Source organism: Acinonyx jubatus, chromosome B1 (genome assembly GCF_027475565.1).
Source record: "Acinonyx jubatus isolate Ajub_Pintada_27869175 chromosome B1, VMU_Ajub_asm_v1.0, whole genome shotgun sequence".
NCBI classification, from domain to species: Eukaryota; Metazoa; Chordata; class Mammalia; order Carnivora; family Felidae; genus Acinonyx; species Acinonyx jubatus.
The window spans coordinates 192352312-192375520 of record NC_069382.1 but is presented as its reverse complement, the minus strand read 5'-3'; the positions used below and the strand labels follow the sequence as shown (position 1 = coordinate 192375520).

At 42.2% G+C, this 23209-nt stretch overlaps 1 long non-coding RNA gene across 1 annotated transcript in view; it reads right to left on the bottom strand.

Annotated features, from left to right (window-relative positions):
- LOC128314590 (uncharacterized) overlaps positions 1-23209 on the bottom strand; it is a 129850-nt gene that overhangs the window by 36982 nt on the left and 69659 nt on the right. Inside the window, exon 4 of the long non-coding RNA XR_008296417.1 lies at positions 22227-22311. This is a non-coding gene — a long non-coding RNA (uncharacterized LOC128314590). The remainder of the gene's footprint in view (positions 1-22226; positions 22312-23209) is intronic.

Here is a 23209-nt window from a genome sequence, read left to right as displayed (position 1 = left end):
CCAACCATTCAATCCTTTTCTTGGGAGGATGCATGGCAAAGTGCAGTCAATTCTCATTATCTGCAGTAGCTATGCTCTATACAGTCACCACAAAGACTGAGTTAGTGCATACAGAGCCATTGCTCCTAGGGGAAATGGAGGGTTGGGTTTTTACAAACCTCTGGCCACAAAATTTTTAGCAACCAATCAGTATGTAACCTTGTTTTATATGTGTCTGTGTTTAAAGACGTCTCACTTGATATATATTGTTCACTCATGAACATTGAATTCGTAGCCAACGGCACCGTTGCTCATGCCGGGACAGAGCTAATCTGGCACATTCTCTGTAAGGCGCATCACAGTCGCCTTGCGCTTGGGGGCACTAGACAGCACTTCAGTGCTAGGCTTGGGAGCCATTGAAACATCCAAAACAGCACCAAGAAAAAGCACCAGAATTCAGAACACATTGCACTAAGTGGGTACTGAAGAAGATGCTTGTTTGCCATGAAAGGTGCAATAAGAAGGCAGAGCGCGTCACCTCGTTTCATCTCGGAGCAAAATGTGTGCGGCAGGTGACTGCATATGTTCACGAATGACCACGAAAGCACGAGAGTGGATTTGGATGTTACGATACATTTGAGCAATAGGTCAATTCGCAAATACGGGATCCATGAATAATGAAGACCAATCGTATTTTTTTTTAAAGCTGCTCTCTGTTATTCAGTCCCTGTTCTATGCGCTAGGTTTTTACCCCAGGCAGTGCTTGCAAGAACTCACTGAGGTAGGTACAATTCTCAGCCCCAAGTCAGAGATAAGGAGACTCTAGACTGAGGGGCTCAGGGCTGGGGCCAGCATTCCGTCCGCAGCCACACGACCCAACACCTGTGCTCCCAGCCACATTCCCGGATGCAGGGCACAATGCACGGGTCTCTTTCTCAGCCTGGCCCACCCGTCAGCATGCTTTCCTAAGTCAAACAACCATATCCCCCAACTTGAATTAATGTGAACTCTCCCTGAGGGGACAGAACGAGGCTAGGATTGGTTTTTGTTTTAAATGGCACTTGTTTCTTTCTTCTTGCCAAATACAGACAGCAGTTCCTATGCGCAAGGCGCTGGCACCCGGGGGGAGGCGGTGGTTACCAGGGATGTGAGTAACCGGCAGCTGCAAAAGTGATGAAAGCTGCTGAGGCTGAGACCCCCCAGCCCCCGTATGCCCCACTGAAGGGATTCCATTCAAGTTTAATTTGGTGCATTTACTCATCCCACGGCCCTGGACGCACGGGGGTCTCCACACCTCAGTGGCCGTGTCAGTCCAGTGAGGGCAGTCCCCCTGCCGAGCTCTTCCCCACCATGATGGAAGGGGTGGCAAAGAGCCATGTGGGAAGGGTGTGGTTCCCCTGCCTATGCTGCCCATGCCCTCACCACCACGTTCCACCTGCCCCATTTCGCTCCCCACACCCGCCCCACTGTGGCTCTGCACGTGGAATACATATGATTACCCTATATCCCCAAGAGTGGAACCGAACGTTCAGGGCAATCATGAAATGAAGGTAAGGAACAAACGTCCCACTAAAGACGCCGCTGACCTTGAGTTTGCGGGCGTGCAATGACTACGAAGGGATTTCGCGTTTACTCCTCAGCACAGCCCTGCGGAAAAGGCATTACCCTCTCTGTTTTACAAACTAAGTAAGATGCCAAGTCTTAGAGAGGGTCGGTGATTTGCCTCCCATCATCGGGCTGAGAAGCAGGAGAGGAAGAAGTGCCTCCCGGTCCAGGGCTTTCTTGATGCATCTGGCCAGGGCAAGAAGAGAGGCAGAGCCTTGGAGCAGGTGGCACAGCACAAACAAAGGCTCACACACCTGATGCACTGCCTCCTCACACAACTGCTGAGGTCTCTCCATTCATGCCCTCGATGGACACGACCCCCGCAACAAGCCAGGGACAAAATAGACACAGCTTCTGGAGCCATACGAAGACGCACTGGGAAAGCCAGGCAAAGTGAAACACAGCAGGCGTTAGGAGAGCAGGTGCCGGAAGGTCCCAAAATGCCAGGGAGTCCAGGGAATGCTCACGGAACAATGACATCGTGGACGGTACTCTAAACACGGTGGCAGGAAGCAGCTGCAAGGCAGAAGGAGGTCCAGGTACAAGAGGCCAAAGGTAGGAAAGACTTTGGAAAATCTGAGAAGCTAAGAGTCCAGAGAAGAAAGAGGAGGGGGCGGAGGACGAGCAATGGGGCTGGGACAACAGAGCCGGGTGTCGTAAGACCCCCTATTTCAAGGACCCAAAGAGCTCAGTACTGTGGGCCTGCCACTGGGCCTCTCAGCTGTCCAGGGTTCCTGCCTGGGGGAGGAAGTCAAGCCCATTAAGCTCTCTAATCTCTCCCCCCTAGGTCATTTCCTCCAGCTACAAATGAATCATACGGTTCCCTCCTCCCCATCCACATGGCCTGGGTACCACGCCTTGGAACAGGGGCCTGTTTTCCAGGTGCGGTCTCACCAGTGCCATATAAAGGGGGATTATTCCCCTTCCTGCAGCTTGACTCCTCACACAGGCCAGCCCCGGCAGGGCTGGCTTTCCTTGCGGCCAGATCACATTACGAGTGAATATCTAATTTGCAAGTTCTATGTCATACCTCAGTCTCACAGCCCTGCGGCTTCCAAGCGAACATTCACATCTTCCTCCTTCAAAATTAACTGAGTGCCCAACAACGGGAGGAGGAGAATGGAATGTACAAATGGTCGAATAAAACGGGAAGGCCCGGAGTTGCTATCTGACCACGAGGACGTAACTTCATCCCTTAGTTAACAATCTGTATAACGGGGTCCTAATTCTTGCTGCTATTACAGAGCCCAAAATAAAGTGGAACATTTAATGGACTGGAATTCATGTCCTAATACCAGCTTTCCCACCGACCATCCCTCTTGTCTTCAGTCTCCCCATCTGTAACATAAACAAATGGAAATAAATAGACTCTAAGGTCCCCTTTAAAAACAAGGGGGTTTCTATGCTGGGCTGTGTGACTAGTGGCTGAAAGATTGTTCCAAGAGTTTTGAAATCCTAAGAATTAATATCATTGGTTACCTTGTTATATTTTTTAAGCGCCAGATCACTAGGATGTTTTGGAGACGACGGCAGAGGGTAGGTAAGGGTAAACGATCTTTTGGTAGAGTAGTATCATGATCCCAGTTCTCCCCACTCCCAGATCTGTACTATGTAACCTCATAGAACATCTCACCATAGTTTTGTTTTGGCCTTTTTTTGGAACAGTCTGATATGGGTGCATATGATACAAGAAGGCTCAACAACTTTATGCATATTGGGGTTGCTTCTCTTGCCTTCCTCCATAGCCACGCAAAAGACATGCCCAGGAACCCACTGGCCCCAGAAAGAGGAGGAGATGATGGAGAGAAGAGTTAACGTACAGCCACGCAAGCAAGCCCAACCAAATTGTAGCCTCATGAACAATCCCAGCCAAATCCTACCAAGCCCTTCCTGAAAGATCTGATCCCTGCTGATAAGCTAGAAATAAATATTTGTTGTCATATACCACTGAGTTTGGGGGAAATTTGTTACACGGCGTTATTTTAGCAGATGACACAACTCTGAACCTAAGTGCTTCATAATTTCTTTAATCTACAGAAAAAAAACCGTCATCTCTAACTCACCTCTCTGTCTCAATTTCTCTATTTTCATCTGTCTTCTCTCTTTCCTCCCATCTCTCTTAATGGTGTGTCCAACACTGAGCCAACACTAACCCTACTGTCTCTGGCCCAGTCCCCTCCCTGACACTGCTTTATCCATCACCTCATCTGTCAAAATAGTTCATGCATCTTGACGTCTCTAAGCATGACTTTTCTCAGAAGGTGAATTTAAGAAGAAAACATTATTTGGATGAAATAGGTTGTCACAACCCATTTTGTTTGGGGGATTTAAAAGAAAAGTGTCCAGGGCGCTTGGAGGGCTCAGTCATTTAAGTGTCTGACTCTTGATTTCGGCTGAGGTCATGGTCTCACAGTTCATGAGTTTGAGCCCTCCATTGGGGTCTGTGCTGACAGTGCAGAGCCTGCTTGGGATTCTCTCTCCCTCTCTCTCTTGCTCTCTCTCTGTTCCTCTCCTGCCTGTGCTCTCTCTCTCTCAAAATAAATAAACTTTAAATAAATAAATGAATAAATAAATAAGAAAATGAAAATAAAAATAAAAATAAAAGAGTCCATCCCCTGGTAATTCCCAGAGGGACAAAAAGATAAGCATCCTAGAAATAATCTCGACCAGCTCTGTTGGTCTAAGGCTTATACCCTGGGAATGGCTCAGTAGGAGGACTTTGACTATAAAGCAGTATCTAGGGCTGGGCTGGTGGAGGGGGTGGGGCGGTAACAAGTGTGGAAGCTCCTTAGTGAGGCTTAGTATGGAGGGAGGATCATAGAAATCATCATAGCCCGTGCAGGAATATGTCCTCACACATCAGCCTAGGCTGTTACAGAAGGCAAAAGCCTCACGTACGGCGGCGAAGTGTCCAGGGATGTGAATCTCCTGCACCGACAATTACCATCCAGAGATTCAACTCTGGATGAATTGAATCCTGATGAGTAGAAGGGAGTCAGCTTTTTTATGATAATCACTATTGGCTCTTACTCTGAAACAATATAAACAATAAAATAAAATGTATTTACTTATATTTATGCTATTGCGATTTACTTTTTAGAAATGTTAAATATGCTTCCAGAAACTTCTTCAAATAAATTTTAACTTAGGGTTCCCTTGGTTAGGGCCCAGGACTAGAAACTAAAACATTCAGTACACTGCTTTTATTCTTCCCCTTGCATAGGAAACCCTATGTCAAAGAAATTTAAAATAAAAATAAGGGCTCTTAAGGGGGGGGATGTAAATATCTTCTGGGAGGTGGATATTCAGTGGGTATATTGCATATGATTTATAACAGCAAGCATTCAGAAGATGTGCATTAAAATGTGCATGCATTTCATAAAATTGTTTCTAGAATTCCAGCATTGATAGAATTTAAATTCCATCAGACAAGACACTCTGTCACTTATTTGTAGCTATATACTTAGTGCTTCTCAAGGTAAGCTCAGATATTTGTGGAATAGATGGATGGATGGAAGATGAACAGATGAAACATTAAATATATATTAAAAATATATAATATTATATTGATATTATATATATTGAATACCCACCATATGCCAGATATACCTTTAAGCTGAGGGGATACAAAAAAATAGGGATGCCTGTGTGGCTCCATCAGTTGAGCATCAGACTCTTTTTTTTTTTTTTTTTAATTTTTGGGACAGAGAGAGACAGAGCATGAACGGGGGAGGGGCAGAGAGAGAGGGAGACACAGAATCGGAAACAGGCTCCAGGCTCCGAGCCATCAGCCCAGAGCCTGACGCGGGGCTCGAACTCACGGACCGCGAGATCGTGACCTGGCTGAAGTCGGACGCTTAACCGACTGCGCCACCCAGGCGCCCCTGAGCATCAGACTCTTAATTTCAGAGTTATTATATTGAGCCCCACGTTGGGCTCTGAGCTGACAGCACAAAGCCTTTTTTGGATTCTCTCTCTCTCCCTCTCTTTATGACCCTCCCCCCTTCTCTCTCTATCTCTGTCTCTGTCTTTGTCTCTCTCTCTCTCAAAATAAATAAATAAGCTTCAAAAAAAAACCAATAAGACAAAATATTTACCTTGAAGAAACTTCAGCCATCCAGTTCTGATAATGTTTGACAATCCAACAATTAGGCTGCTCTGATTTATGGTGGAATATAACATATATCTTTAGACAAATATGGTTTCACTTGGAACAAAAGCACTTCATTGTGTCATCTCGACCAAGCCATTTTTGATAGAATGTTTTTCAATGAGCTTACAATCTCTGTCTTTGGGTGACTGTAGCCCCCATTGAATAACAGGTCTTTGAGGACCAGAACAACATTCCATTCTCAATTTGTGACAGTTGCAGGTACGTAAGAAATATCCATGTTCATAGAATCTCCAATCGAATTAATGAACGCATCTCCCAAGTTTAAATATTTATAAGAACAAGTCTTCCCATTAAGTCTTCATTTTTAAAATACATAAATGAATGAAAATGAACAAAAGTTTCATGATTGCAGGTCGATTGGATGATTCTTTCAAAAGCATGCACATCATCCTATTTTGCAGAGCTGTGTGCAGACAAAGGACGCTATGAGGTATGAATATGCTGAAACCAGAATAGGTCAAAGACAAGAGGGGAGTGGGGACGATGTCCTCTAGCTCTTCCCTCCAGGAAAGATGTCTCTTTCCTACTCTAGTTCTGAAGCAATTGTACATAAAATAAGGATGTTGGAAAGTGGGAAGTAAAATATTAACTTTATACTGGTAAAGACTAGGTCCACAAGATATTTGGAGTTCCTCACAATAAACCCCAGAATTACACAGCCATCTGCAGGCCACCACAAGCTGTGCTGGGTCACCACAAAGGAGGCAAATCTCTACAAAAACTGTCCTGCTCGTAGCAGAAAGAACGAGGTCTCTCTGTGGGAATCTGGTTTCCAAGAGAGAGAGGGGAGACAGTGGAACAGGGTTATGAGTGTCTAGTTTCTCCTTCATAATTCAGTCATCAGAAGAGCCCTCAGGAACCACCGAGTGAGGCAACATGAGAGGCCAGAAGTGTTACTCTCATGAGTGCTCCCCACCTGGAAGGATACATACGGAGTGGAGAAGCATTCCTGCTAATCGAATCTTAGTCCCAGAGACTTGGGGATGGGCAGAGCTCTGGATCAAGTTCACTTCTGAGAAAGGGTGAACTTGAGAAGTAGGGTCTAGGGGGTGACCTAAGATCAAAACCATCAATGACTTGGTTGACAAGAAGACTCGAAACAAGCCTGGAACTCCAAGGTCTCCCAGATAAGTTCTGTTGTTGCAGGTGCCCTCCATACCCCCTCCCTTTGCACTGAACCCTGGCAGCCATGTATTTCCTCTGTTCTTCTGTCACAGCACTCTGAACACTATCATTCTCCCGTTCTTTTCATAGTCAATTTCATATCCCTGCATGGTGCCTTTTTGTTTAAGTGTCAGAATTTCCTTCCCTGTTTCTTGGGACGGGCACGCATGAAGTGCAGGTCTCGATCTTCAAGAGACTCTTTAATTAATGCTTAATTTACTGTGTGGCATACAGTGAAGAAAGGGGCATATAGCTTCGTGTAGAGTCAAATGATGCCAAGGGAAAAGGAACGAAAAAAAAAAAAGACATCGGGCATTTCCAAAGCCTCGACTCTGAAAGTTGCAGGTTGACATTGATTAAAATACCACACATTGTAAAACATGTGAAAGAAAGTGAACTGGGGCCAGCAAAAATAGTCTGTTCCCTCAGGTGAGTAAAATCTTGGATTACATGAATTGCATGGATGCTAGACCTAGCTGGAGGTTATCCTAATTTGAACAAGGCATCATCTTTCCACACCGCAACTGGCACTTCATCATACGACTGACGTCAGAACGACTAGGAATGGTGTTTCTGTAACATGGATGGTCGTTTCTTAACTACAGCACTGGGCTCTCCGAGGTCACGTGTTTCAGGAAATCACTTGCTTCACTCGCTTTGCTCTGTGCAAGGGGAAGGAATAAACATTCGTTAAGTATTTAGGAGACGCGTATATCCTGCGGGTTCTATTTATCTTGAAGAACCCTCAGTAATACAAGAATCCAACAAGCGTCTGCTGTTTACGGTGTGGGTACCTGCCTTTCTATCTTTCTTCTTCACATCTTCATTGAGATGGTATTCACTGCTAGAAAACATTCACCCTTTTGAAGCGTGCACACCGATGACTTTTAGTATATGCAGTCCATGACCGGAGTCTAAGTTTGGGACACCTTTATCACCCCACGAAGAAGTTCCATACTCCTTAGCGGTCACGTGCCACTCTCACCCCATACTGCTAGCCCCTGGAAGCCACTAGAATGTTTTTTTGCCTCCGCGGATTTATTTGCCTCTTCTGAACATTTCATATAAATAGAAGCATGTGACTGTGGGCTCTTGGGGCTGGTTTCTTTCACTTAGTGCCATGTTTTCAAGATTCATCCGTGTATTAGCCTTTTATCGGTACTTCGTTCCCTTTTATTGCCGAATAATGTTTCATTATATATAGATAACATATTTTGTTCATTCCTTCATCGACTGATGTACGTTTAGGTTGTTTCCGCAATTTGGTTATTATGAATAATGCTGTTATAGGTATTTGTGTGCAAGTTTTGGGGCGGACATATGTTTTCATTTCTTTTCCCCTTAGGCCTACGAGTGGGACTGCTGTTAGAATGTTCCTTGATTTCTGAGCAAGGGGAAGAATCCTTGGGGTGGGGGTGGGGGGTGGGGGGTTGAAGGAGACTCTGTACAAGTAGAACCAAAACCACTGATGCTACCGTATCAGAGTATACCAGCTTCCTCTTGCTGCTATAACAAATTACTACAAATTTAGGAGCTTAAAACAACACCATTTTAAAAAATTTTACTGAAATCCAAAATGGGTCAACAGGACTGCACACCTTCTGGAGGCTCCACAAAATAATCTATTTCTTTGCCTTTTCCAACTTCCTGAGGCAACTAGCTTTCTTTGGCTATGGCCCCATCCTAAATGTTAAAAGCTAGCGGCCTAGTATCTTCAAAATCGCTCTCATGCTCACTCTCATTCTCTGCTTCTCTGTCATTCTCCTCTCTCTCTCTCTCTCTCTCTCTCTCTCTATCCCTCTCGCTCTCTCCCTCCCCAATAAGACTCTCATAAATTGTGGGGTCTTTTAATATCAGGAGCTTTGAGGGTATCATGTCCAGTCCATTGATATTATAAACTTGAATTACCCAAGCATAGAAACTTGAATTAATTTGGGTTTTATTAAACGAGAGAAATACATTTGCTATTCTCATTTGGACAGTTAAGAATATTAGTACCACAGAAGTACTTGATTACAGTGGTTCTATTAGTGGATCCTTGGGTTAGACCTCTAAGGATCAAACCTGAGCTCTATCATTTACCAGCAAAGTGGCTTTGGTAAGTTATTTAACCCTTCTGTGCCTTAGTTTCTTTATCCATTCATTGGAGAATATAAGAATATTATTTCACAGACTTGTTTTAAGAATTAAATAAAATTTTAAAAAAAGAATCATGTAAGATAATGATACATGCAAAGTGCTTAGGACAGTGCCTGGAATGCAGTAAATGTTAATATATGCTTACGATTATAAAACCATTTAAAACTTGTTTAAAAGAGAATCAGTCAGGTGAAACTATATGAAGCCATGAAAATGTGTTTCTATGAGAGAGATAAGTGATTTACAGGAAAGTCTCCAGCTTTGTGTCTTTATAAAAAACTATTTTTCAGGCTACCAGTGTCTAAGACTGAGTCAAGCTGGTGGTCCCGGTGCTGAAATATTTGGATATTATTAGAGATCCTAAGCCTCATAACAGAAAATGAGGCTAGGGGTCTTTAGTGTCCCAATGTAGCTTTAATTTCCCCCTGCAGAACAACATTCATAATTACCATATGGTGGGTAACATCTCTGGAGGACCTACCGTGTGCCAGGAACTGTTCTGAGCACTTAATAGAAATTAACTCATTTAATCCTCACTCCAGCCTGTAAGGTAGATCATAATCTCCATTTTATAGAAACAGAAGCTGAGGTCCAGGGAGTCTAAACATCTTGTTCAATGGTACACAACCTGGTAAGAAGCAAATCCAACAGGGTAAGTTTGATCTCTTGTTCTTAGGGGTGTGGATCTTCCACAAGGGAGACGGTGAACATGGTGAGTGTGGGAGCCGTCTCTGGAGCGATTTTTTAAAGAGAATCAGTTGGGTAAAGTTATATGAAGCCATGAAAATACGTGTCTATGAGAGAGAGAAGTGATTTACGGGAAAATCTCCAGCGTCGTGGAGATTTTGAAGTCTGAGTTTGAAGTCTGGCTTTGTGAGGTACACAAAGCGTGGGCAACCTCAGGCAAATTGCTTAACCTCTCTGTGCCTCATCTGTACATGGTGGTGGACATGACCTCTACTTCATGGCGTCACTGTGAGGAGTAAATAACATTTACAACATTGCCTCACCCACAGCGAATGCTCAATAAGTGCCTCCAAATCAGAATAGGGTTTTGTGTGTGTGTGTGTGTGTGTGTGTAATAGGTTCTGCCTTTTAAATATCTTCAAAGATAGGGGCGCCTGGGTGGCTCAGTCGGTTAAGCATCCAACTTCAGCTCAGGTCATGATCTCGCGGTTTGTGGGTTCGAGCCCCGTGTCGGGCTCATTCGAATTCTGTGTCTCCCTCTCTCTCTGCCCCTCCCCTGCTCATGCTCTGTCTCTCTCTGTCGCTCAACAATAAATAAACGTTAAAATAATTGTTTTAAATATCTTCAAATATTAAAGAAAATTAATTCTAGCATGTATGTTCCATCACACTCCTTGATACTTGCTTTTAAGCTCCTCAGCCTTCCTGTGAATTTTCTTATTCATTTGTTCATTGTCTTATTTCTTCAGCAAAATGTTTTGAGCTTCATGCATGAGCTAAATCCTGTATCAGAGATTCTCACATCGAATCCTTATAAACCACCTGTGCATACGATATTTTTGTCTCCATTTTCTTTTTTCAGTGAGAACATAGAGACTCAGCAATGCTCTGCTGGGTCGTGGAATGAACACACTGAGCAGCCACAAAAGACCATGAGGTTGGCTTCGGGTAGTTGCCAGCTCTTGACCTTTAAAGGCGTATTAAATCTGAGCTTCAGTTTCCTCATCTACAAAACAGAAATGATAATATCTACTTTCCAGCGTTCTGGTACAAGTAGCTCAATATATTGGTACGCCTACATGAAATTAAGGTTCTGATAAATGGTTACTTCTGTTATATCTATTCATTAATTTCTTTGTAAAATTTAGTCTGCTCTAATGAGACACTAGCAGGCTCTTTGCATAGAATGCATTAGGGCAAACTTTCATCTAAGTTTTTTTTTTTTAATGTTAATATAAATGATGAAAAGGTAGCCTGGAACATTTTACACATCTGTTACAAAACTCCTGGGAGTTGACTTGAATCCAAAGCAGGTGGCTGGGCAGGACATACTGGTCTGTATGCAGAGCTGGACTTCCCTCAAAAGCCCACAAACCAAGGAAAAAGTCCAAGAGAACTGTGAGAAAACAGTAATTAATAACTACAAACACAGCTTCTTGTCCTTGTGATAAAGTTCCTGTGCAGAGCCATAGAGAGATCAATTCCACATTTTGAATTCTCGCCCCTAACTCCAAAGCATAACCAACAGGAGTGAAGTTCTATTAACACAGAGTACCAATCATGAGTCAAATGTACTAGGTATTTTATGTGAATTATCTCTTTTTATTATCCACAAAACAACGGCTATGGGTTGAATTATCCACCACCCCCCAGATTCATATGTTGAACCCCTAACCCTCAGCTCCTCCGAATGTGATTTCATTGGGGTATAAGGCCCTTGCAGATATAATTAGTTAAGATGAGGTCATTAAGGTGGGCCCTAATCCAATATGACTTATGTCCTTTTAAAAAGAGGAAATTTGGACAGAGACATACACACACACAGAACATCATGTGAACATGTAGGCAGAGATTAGACTGATGCTTCTATAAGCCAAGGAATACCAAGGATTGCCAGCAAACCCCCAGAAGCTAGAAGAGAGGCATGGAACAGATTTTTCCTTAAAGCTGTCAGAAGGAAGCAACCCAGCCAATACCTTGATCTTAGACTTGAAGCTTCCAGAACCATGAGACAATAAATTTCTGTTGTCTAACCCAACCAGCTCGCGGTACTTTATTATGGCCACCCTAGGAAACTAACACAGCAACCCACAAAGAGAGGCATTGTTGGTTTTTCGGAAACTTACACTTAGAAAATTTGATTGTCTTGCCCAAGGCATCACAGCTGGTGATTGGTAAAGTTGGTGGGACAGGCTGCTAGGCTATGTGAGTTCCATTATCCACTTTCTTTCTAATCTTTATGTAACAACAAGATGTCCCTTGTTGTATTTGCACTGGACAGCTAAACCTTCTCAGAAATCGAGTATGTTTTACAAAATAACTCACATCCAGAAAGACTGTTGACTTACCCCCTCGAGAAACATTCCAATCTTAAAAAATAATAGCAAACATTTAAACAGTACTTTTTGCACTTACTGGTATTGGCTTAGGTTTTCACAGAAACCCCTATGAGCGAATCTTGCCATCCCCAAGGAACATACACAAAGAGGCTGTGAGATTTGCTAAAGTGAGGCAAATGAGCATATGCCCAGGCCAACCCTGGAGCCATAGGTACCTAGTCCGCCATGTTGTCTTCCTACCATGAACAGAAGCTTAACCTGCTTCTTCCACATCTGATATATCTGCTTCTTACCTGTAACCAGGCAAAGTAGGTGGTCAGAGTATGTATCAGAAAAAGCATAGCCTTTGAAATAGGACACATGTGAGTTTAATTGTCAGTTACCTTGAGCAAGACCCTCAGTCTCTTTAACTGGAAAGTGGACTATAGTGAAGATTAAGATAAACTATAAAAAGTATCCCACAGAGAATTCTACTATATAAGTTGTATTACACTATTCCAAATAGCACTTGGCTTAACCCCAGCTTCCTTATTTATTCAGGGCACTGTCTTGAGTTTATGTCCTTCACTTAGCTGTTGACTCATATACATACAGATTGTTGCGTTACGTGGCAGAAATAACACTTTCTAGATTTTTATTTCTATGCACATGCAAGGAATTAATTGTAAGGAATCTAGAGATACAAAAAAAAAAAAAAAAACGCCCAGAACATAGAAGGTATTAAATACATTTTGCTTGGGGTGCCCAGGTGGCCCAGTTGTTTGAACATCCAAGTCTTGATTGCAGCTCAGGTCATGATCTCAGGGTCTGTGGGAGCAAGCCTCATGTCAGGCTCCGTACTGACAGCGTGGAGCCTGCTTGTGATTCTCTCTCTGTCTCTCTGCCTCTCTCTCTTTCTCTCTCAAAATAAATAAATAAACTAAAAAAAATGGATTTGCTTAATGAATAAAAGCTATTACACCCACCTAACCCCCAATATGCAGAAGAACTTGTTGCAATGGACATAAACAGGATCAGTTTCACCCAGACAGTATTTGCACGAGTGAGAAAAGGGAGAGAGCTCCTTTATTCTGGAAAGTTAGAAACCATAATCACTAGTTTCATTAGTAAGAACATCTCATGTCTTGGGTTTAATTCTAACTAAAATGCAAAGTTTCATTAAAAAAAAAGAACTCTGTGCAATTTCTTCTAAGTTAACTGTGAATCTCATTTTAAATCCACTCATCCCCTAATTCAATATTACTACACATAAAACATATTTTAAAGCATGTCCCTATGCAAATATTTCTTAGAAATACATATATGGATTTGTCTTGGAGGAATTCTGATAAATGTGTTGAGATCCTTGTCTAAACTGGGTTTGCTATTTGATAACTGGAGATGTCAGGAAAACCTATCTCATACTTTTCCTTTGGACACCAACCCCAAGTGATCACTGAGCGTTCAAAGTCAATACCTATTAATGCTTGTACATATGGTATTAATTCCACATTAATTCTGTCAAAAGTGATATCATAGTTAGAAGTTCCAAATGATGACATCACTAAAACAACTTGGTTTTCATGAGCGTGGGACCAGTCAGTGCCAAAATCCAGTTCAATGTATTCATCCGTCTATTCTGACAAGTTCAGTTTAATTAGTTCATGGCCTCATAACGAACAAGAGACTGGCTTTCTGTCCGATTGCCAGAGCCATTTCTATTCTCTTCAACTTAAGTGCCAAATGCTTACACTGCTTTGCCCAATTTATACCTTTGCCTATAATTACTGGTCCCCAAGGTGTGATTGTCCTTTTTCATAAGAGTTTGTGCAGCTGCCAACATGAAGTTGTAAATAAATTGTAATACCGTTGCTATGAGGTGTAAAAATCCCACAGCTCATATCCAGAGCCTTGTATAATAAACTCGAGTAAACATTCCATTTCCTGCAAATGATTGTGGTCTGTGACTAGATTTAGAAAACAGGGCAGTAAGTCAGCTTTCTTTAATGAGTCGTTGAAAACAAAGTCGTATCCCATGAAACCAAAACCTGTCTTTGACAAAAACAAATAGCTTATTTGTAAAAGACCCTCCAAAGGGGGATAGATTTTTCTGAAGCTCATGATCTGAGTTCCATTTTTGCAGTTGGAAGAGCTTGAACAATAGCAACCCTGCTCTCTCAACAGCACCCACTGCCAGTGAAGCCCAAGGCATTGGTTTTCTAACAAGGGAGATAATGTGCTATGGGAGGAAAGAAGGAGAGAATCAGACGGAGAGAGACCCAGTTTGATGGCTCACTCTTCTACTTGCTAGCTGTGCAACATTGGTCATTTAAAACCTCTGTGCCTCAGTTTCTTCAGCTGTAACTAGAGAGAATGACCCCCACTCAGAGGGTTTGGTTTGATCACACAATGAGATAATTAAAAGCAGAACACATGTCTCTAGCAATAGTCCTGTCTGACAACAGGTGACACAGGATTGGCAATTTCTTCCTCCTTTTTCTTTATAATAGACACAAAACCTACATTTCTCGATTTCCACAGAACCAACCCTTAGGCTTTGTGTGGAATGGGCTGCAATTAAGGAACAAGCCATATATATATATATATATATATATATATATATATATATATATATATATATATACATTTTTTTTCTAGCACTGCTGTTCTTAAAAGCCTGGATAATGCTTTCTTTTAAAATTGCCTCATCTGTGAAACATGGTCAAGACTGCCAAAGGGATACCCTAACTACAAACTCTATAATGTCTAAAAATTTATTGAGACTCTTGGAATTGTTCTCATTTTATTTTTTGAATCAGAAGTTTCCCTGATTATCTTTCTTGCTTAATTACAATAGAATTTAAGAAACATAGATGCTTTATATCAGAAATTTATCTTATGAAACATAGAAACCATGGCTTCCACTTTACTATGAGGTAAAGTCTGTAATTGAATCAGTTAGGTCAAGAAGCAATCATTGATTAAGGTTATTGTGTGCCCAAGAGCCCAGATCTTTTAGTGGGAAATTAAATTAATCAAGGCTAACAATTCATTCTTGTACATCGCAAAGACCATTAACGCTACCGAATTTTTTTCACATGGTTTCTCCAACCGTGTATATTTCTCAACTTCCTTTGTAGTTAGTTTGGGCCCACTGGACTGGTTCTGGCCAATAGACCAGAATCGAAAGCGATGTGTATTATTTTCAGTTAAAGGAAGTTGAGAGTCAGTGTATCTCCTCCACATCTCTTCCCAGCTTCAGAGACCCTGGAAAACACATACCAGGCGTCATAGTAGAAGATGAAGTAGATAGAACCCGATCATAGAATTTTGTGCCAGTGAGCGATCAGATATCATATTAAGTATGTGGTGGTCCTTCGCTGCAATCGTTTGTATGATCCCGTGCCCTTCTATTAGATCTCAGTTCAGAGTTTGCCTTGCTTTGTGTTCTAGAAAAATCATCCATTTGTTTCTCAGCTTTTACCAGATGCTGTGTATAATTAGGGTCACATGGCTAGTCCTCCTTTAAAAAAATAAAAATAAAAACAAAATTAAGTTCTGTCATTCAGTCATGCTTGGGCTTCCCAGGAATGTTTCCTATTTTCAGTTACCATGGGAAATCCACCATCATTTTGGTGACCATAGCATCCTCCAATGGGGGTCACTTCTCCTGGGTCCTACCACGTCTGCTGGGCACCCCATTTTCCCAAGGCTTCAGTGTCTAAATTGGCTTCCTGTAGTTGCCATGAAGAACTACTATGGAGTGGGTGGCTTAACAGAACAGGAATTTATTATCTTACAGCTGTCGAAGGTAAATTCAAAGTCAAGGTGTTGGCAGGCTGCACTTCCTTCCCTGCCTCTTCCAGCTTCTGGTGGCTGCTGGTATTCCTTGGCTTCCTTGCCTTATATCTCTGTTTCATCCCCACATCACCTTCTCCTCAGTGTGTGGCTTCTCTTCTTATAAGGATACTTTCCATTGGATTTAGGGCTCATCCAGATAAGCCAGGAGGATGTCTTCATCTCAAGATCCTTAACGTAGTTACATCTGCAAAAATCTTTTTTTTTTTTTTTTCCAAATAAGGTAATATTCACAGATTCCAGGCACTGGGACTTAGACATATCTCTTTGGATGCCATTCTTAGGCCTACTAAAATACCTCCTATGCTGATGTGAACAACACAGAACACTCCCCCCATTTATGTTGCCTTCTGACCGCTGCTTCTAAAGCAGAGTTGCTTTGCTTCTCAATGTCAGTTCTCTTTGCAGAAGGATAAAAAGGATATTCCTTTAGTTTCTTCCTTGCAGCTCCCACCTCCCTAGGACTCAGACACAGGCTAGGGGAAAACAGATAAGCAGGACTTCATTAGACACTAATTGTCAAGGCCAGGCCCCCAAGCCAAAGTTTTCCTTGGGAAGAATATTTCTTCCGCTAAAAGACATGAGGGTCCCTCCTCCTGGCTAACCTACCTAGCAGTTCACTCGCTCTTTGCTAGGATTTTGGTTTCTAGGGATACTCAAAATAGAGCCTCAAACCTGCACCCCAAGTATAGTTAGTTTACGTTTCCTAGTTCCATGAGACTCGTAACCCCTAATCCCCGTAACCAGACTTACTCATTTCTCTCTTCTTGTCTCTCACTGTAGATAAGCCTATTGATTTTCACTCAAGGGCACCGAATGGATCAACTAATGTCACATTTCAAAATTAAATTGTCAGTATTCCTATTTAAATAATTAATTGTTCTGTGACCGTACTCATAACATATCAGAACAGAATCGGACCTTAAATCATGTTTTTACGCCTCTCATTTTATAGATGGGAACACAGATCCCAAAAGGGCAAGTGACTTACTCAGGATCACCTGACGATTCACACCAAGTACAATTATTTGTTGGAGTTACCCAAGAACATTGGTTTCCGGTTAGAAAACCAGGGTTTGGACCAAACCCTGGCACTTACTACCTGCTCGAGACTGTTCCAAGGAAGCCACAAGGCCTTTCTCCTCTTTAGCTTTTTCCTGCTCTGCAAAGTGGAAATAGATACCACCCTTCTGACCATCTGTGCAGCTCAAGTAACCTCACACAGGTAAAAACTGTCTTGTGAACACTCCTCGACCAGAACGAGCTTCCTGAGAGCAGAGAGCATATGTCATCCTTGATTGCCACTCCAGCATATAGCTCAGGGACTGACCCAGAAGCAGTGTTCAGGGAAAGTGGAGACAATGACCAGGTGAATCAATTAGTTAATAAAAACTCATGCTGTGAGAGAGGAAATTAGTATTACCCTCAAATAAAAGGAGACTGTACAGAAATAGGGATTAAGAGCATTGGCTCTGGAGCCTGGATGCCTGGGTTCAAATCCACCACTTACTAGCTGTGCTACCTAGGGTAAATCACTTAACCTCTCTGCTTCGGCTTCTCATCTGTAAAAGGAACAGAGTACTGGTACTCATCAATGGAGTTACAGTGAGACACACCAATGATACAAGGCCTGACAGAGTGACTATCAATGAATATTTTCATTGTAAGTGTCATGTTTATACCCTTTCCTGGAATGCATTCTAATCTAGCTCCCCTTTTGTGTTTTGCATCCCATTTCAGCACTCTGCCATTACGATGGGTTTCCACATGTTTTATCTTCGTTTCAATTATTAAAAGAAAGCGGTGATCACAGACATCTTGGTATTAACTTATGCGTGCTCACCATAACAAAAAAAGGCACACAGACTGACAAGGATAATACAACAAGATGACATCTGGAAGCCCTCTGATACTGTGAAAAAAATGCCACTTTGAAAGAGGATGCCAGAGTATTCGACACTTCACCAATGAGATTCTTGGAAACTCAGCCAGGAATGCTACGATTAACCCGTGCTTCTCTCTTGGTCGCTCTCCTAGGGCTCCTTTAAATGCCTTTGTCTATTTCATCTGTCCTGAAGTCTGGTAATACCATGATTTTATTGTCAACAAACGGCTACATGTTTACAACCAAAACTACCACAGTTACTCCAGAGAATCGTCCCCCTCCCCCTCACCTGCTCTCTGTGGCACTCCTGGAACCCACCTCTTCCTCCAACAAACCTACATTTCACATTTCAAACTCAACACAAGTGTCCCTGTCACTTCAAAAAATTCTCTATCCACTCCTCCTCCACACACTTAACTGTCAAATCCAGAAGGAAAGGACCCAACTCTGATGTAAATTTCCATCTATAGTAACATAAGACAGTGCTTCTTATGTTGTACGTACCCAGAAATGTCTTTTTGAATGAATCATAAATTCATGAAAAAAGGATTTTGGGTTAACTTTGATAGGTTGTTTTAACAAGCAGAAGGCCAAAAAAAGAATTAAGAAAAATTTAAAATATATACTTGGAATTAAAAAAAAATACATCTTGATTCTTTTCCTGATAATTGGGGAAGATCAGTAAAACTTGGCATTATTAATCTAGCTTGTGGAATACTGATGTTCTGTAGAAATTTTAAGACCAATTGAATTAAACTATCCCAAACCACATAAAGCAGATAAGAGGGTAAAATGTGGTCAGCTAAAAAAAAGTGACAAATGTTTTATTACCGCAGCTCAAACTCAATCAATGCCTACCCACACTAAGCCACAAAGATGAGAAAAATAATAACTATCCTGTCCTGGGACCTCCTATGCTTTAATGTTTATAAGTCCATTCTTTTTTTATAAATGTTTTTAAAGTTTATTTATTTTTGAGAGAGACAGAGACAGAATGTGAGTGGGGTAGGGGCAGACAGAGAGGGAGACACAGAAGCAGAAGCAGGCTCCAGGCTCTGAGCTGTCAGTACAGAGCCTGATGCGGGGCTCAAACTCACGAGCTGTGAGATCATGACCTGAGCTGAAGTCGGACGCTCAACTGACTGAGCCACCCAGGCGCCCCGATAAGTCCATTCTTTTTACCTTGCAACTCAGACATTATTATTATTATTTTAGAAATAAAAAAAAAAAAACTAAATGAATGTTAAATGAACTACCCAGAGGGACAAAGTCAGTGAGTGGAGAAGCTAGAATTTGAATTCATATGCATTTGATACAAAGCTCATGTGCTTTTTTCCTCCACCTTAGGTTTCAATAGGTTGGAGAGTAGAAAACAACCCAGAATTTGAAAATAATCAGCTACTTGCACAACCCCTGTACAGATCATCAGAAGTTTGAAAATCCATAAAAAAAAAATGTTTTAATATAATGGAATTGTAAAACTATGACATGCAGAGCAGAATAAGAAGTGCTTTATCCAGATGCAAAACTAAAGTCTAGGAAGGTTAAGGAGCTAGTTCAAAGTCATATTACCCTCAACTGTTTATACGTGCTTTTATTAAGCTGTGCATTCAATAACTAACTCATCAAAAATGTTTGAACAGGTATTTTTCTAGTCACTGGAAACACAGGGATAAACAAGAAATGATCCCAAGCTTCAGGAATTTTGTAGTCTGTTAAAGGAGACAGGCACACAAATATATAATGATAACACAGTGCAATCTAATACTCCTAACACAGCCTTCCTTTGTGTATCTTCCTAGCCTGACTTCATTGTTTTTGAGCTCTCCATGGTCCCACATCCAAGAGCTCCAGAGAAAACTCAAAATACTGGAAATACAGATCTACCACAAAGTTAGTTTTATGCATCTAATGACCCTGGCACAATTAGAGAAGAGCTGTAAGTTATGATCTGTCCTCTTCCTTTCTCTCCTCTTGGTAATTACTCCTTCCAAAAGCCTATCACTCTCATAGAAGCTACCAGATAGTCCATGACCCTCTCTACACCTACATTTTGCTACAATTATTTTGGCTAAGTTGGCTACCTGTGAGAAAACTTCCCTGGGACTTTGGGTCTTGGTACCAGGACCAGCAAGATTAGCCCCCCTAGGGCAAGTTATTTGCCCTCTCAGGGCAAATGACGTGAGACAAAAATATCAGGGGCCATCAGTATCACGTGATGGAACTATCACTTTTGGAAGAGAGCCGATCTATATCTGGAATCCCTAATATCTGACTACCTAATTGCCACCACTTCTTAGATATCTCAAAGCTACTGCAACTCAGTATGTCCAAAGCAAACTTAGACTCTTTGCCCTAAACCCAGGCATTTGCCAATATTCACTGCTGCAATGAGCAATGCCCGAACCCGCTTAGTCATGCAAGCCAGAAAGTTAGCATCTACCTTAGGCCTTTCCTTCTCCAACACCCTTCATAGCCCACCATTTCTTGCCCTTATCATAATCACTCCTAAATAGTTCTGTTTTTTACCCACATATCTCCATATGTATCAACCATAAGCCCGAGCTACAAAAAGGTTGTAACTGATCTATCACCATCCACTGCTGAACCCACAGTCCATTCTTCAGGAAATGGTCAACTTCAAATATTCCAATCTTGGCTAAAACCCTCCAACGTTTTTCATGTACTTCTTTAAATAAAACGAAAGTCCTATAATACTCTGGTCTTTGTCTCCCGTCACCCTCTCCTCCATGCTCAAGAGGACCTACTCAGTCATGAGATGTTTGCAAACAATCTTAACTCCTACTTCTCCACCCAGGAATCTCGCCCTCAGGGGAAACACCTGTCACCCCCATGACCAAGCCAAACCCCTCATCATCTGTCTACAGCATCTTGTATCTTTCAGAAAACCAAAGTGACCCGACCTCAGCTGACAGAACGCAACACAGCTATGGTACTCCACCGTGTGATTCTCTGAATAAGATGAATTTCTTCCACCAAACTCCATGAGGTAAGAACTGAGTAGGCAGAGACCAGGTTTGCTTTCTCTCTCCATTATGTCCCTAGACTCTATCACAGTACCCATACAATGAAGCCGAAATATTACACAGTGACCCTTAATTTGTTCTCATGCTTTGCTCTGGCAACAGTAGAAAATGACAAGCAATTTTAAAGGTGGAAACGGAAGCGAAATCTCTTCAAACAATTACAATTTACAACTCCGTAGACAGAAATCTCTGCTATGCTTTGAGAAATCTATGCAAGTTCTCTTTCCCCCAGACGGTTGATTCCATGCCAATCCCTGCCTTGCTCAGTCCCAGGTAATTCTACTGAGCACCAACATCCAGGAATTCTTGCAGAAACCATCTTCGCTTCCCTAAATTCTGCTCAATGCCACGACCACTTGGGGAGTGCCTAGCACTCTAGGTGAGGAGGACTCGGGATGGAAGCCTTGGCCTCGGTCATCAATATGCTCCCAGTCAGTAGTGCTCCGGAAGACCACTCCCTCCAGGCTCCTTTCTCAGGTACCTGCTCCCATTTCCGCTCTGTTGCTCAGTCAGTAAAACCTGCAATAAAAAATACTGTTGACACAGACGCTTCGGTGGGAACTTAGCCAGCACTGGGAGCTTTTGTAAAGCAAAAACAAAAACAAGCATCATTTGGGCAATTTCTCTAAGTTTTCCTTTAAAAGCATTAGCATTCTTTTTTTTTTTTTTTAACGTTTTATTTATTTTTGAGAGAGACAGAGACAGAGTACGAGTGGGGCAGGGGCAGAGAGAGAGGGAGTCACAGAATCTGAAGCAGGCTCCAGGCTCCAAGGTGTCAGCACAGAGCCCGATGCGGGGCTCGAACTCACGAACCGCGAGATCATGACCTGAGCCGAAGTCGGACGCTTAACCGACGGAGCCACCCAGGCGCCCCCATTAAGCATTCTTTATTCATGGATGAGCTACATGCTGCCTCCAAAGAACAATCACTGAGATTTGCAGAGACAATAAATAGTCCCCATGACTCCTTACAACAACCTGGTTTGGCAAGGGACAAAATGGTTACCTTTATGATCAGTTTTAAGTGTTTCTGACTCAACCCTAACACTATATCTGACTGACAGCCATCATTAGGTACATCTTCACTGAATAAATAGAAGAGTGAGTGAATGGGTGACTGCTTTGTCCTGCTCTCAAGAGGTGTATGTGCCACTGTAGGACTACCTCCCGATTCCCAAAATCTCTCCGTGAACCCTATGTTGATATTGAGTAAACATACCTGGAAAGAAGCAATTTAGGGTGGTTTTAAGAGCAAAGATCCTGTTCCCAAACTTGTGGCTAATTTTATGGCTGAGAAGTTTTCATGGGATCCATTAATAACCTATGTTTTACCTTTTGAAAAAAGAAATGAAGGGTTTGACCTGACTCACCTTGGAGAGAACATCCATACCATCCTGACATTTTGAGACCATGCAAATGCTTTCATTTGCCGCAGCCTTCTGGCTCCTCCACCATCTGGAACGACAGCCAAATAAAAACATTAATTCTGTTCTTCAGAGATGCTACCAATAAATTACACGTGAGAGCTTTCCAGAAAGGACAAAAGAGCATATACATTTTATTAGCAGGCAGTGTCCCATCTCCTGGAGGAAATGTACTAGGAAGAGCGGGGTAGAGTTGGCCTTCAGGGTGCTTGCTGTAGTGGGAAAAGCAGTGGACGGAAAGTCCAGACGATGTCAATTTAGCCCTGGCTTTGCTGCTAAGGAAAGCAATCAACGTCCCCATGCCTCAAATTCCTCTTCTCAGAATGAAGGAGTTCGATCTCTAAAACCCTTACAGGTCCCACCCTCCACGGCTTTCAAACCTCTTTGATATTGGCTGCATTCTAGCTATTTCGTAATTAATATGTCACATGTCCCAACCCAGTCACCAGGTAGAAATAGACATGTAACTTGTAAATTTCTGATTGTCCAAAAGATTGTTCTAAATGAAATTTGACGTAGTTGATCTTAAGATACCACAAGACATTTTTGAAGGGAAAAAAAAAAAAGGCTGAAATCCTGTCTTGGCCCGAAAATATTCATAACTAACAGACTTTCACCCAATATTGAAAATGAAAGTGGCTGGGCCAAAGTGTGCCACAGACTTGGGCACTTCCCCAGAGCTTCGCTTCATGTCATAGAAAAGTCGGCTGGTAAAACATGGCAGAGATCCCCGCTGATAGTCCCAAGAATAATAAGTGTTTCTACCTGATAGTAGTGAATAGCGTCTTCCAGTTGGCGGCAAGCATTTCCTTTCTAAATAGCTCAAAACCTAACGTGATACAGTTTGTAGATTTTGGGGGCAATTCTTGGAGTCTAATAGAACCTTGCCTTGGATGGTTGAAATACACTATAGTAAAAGGATCCAGGCT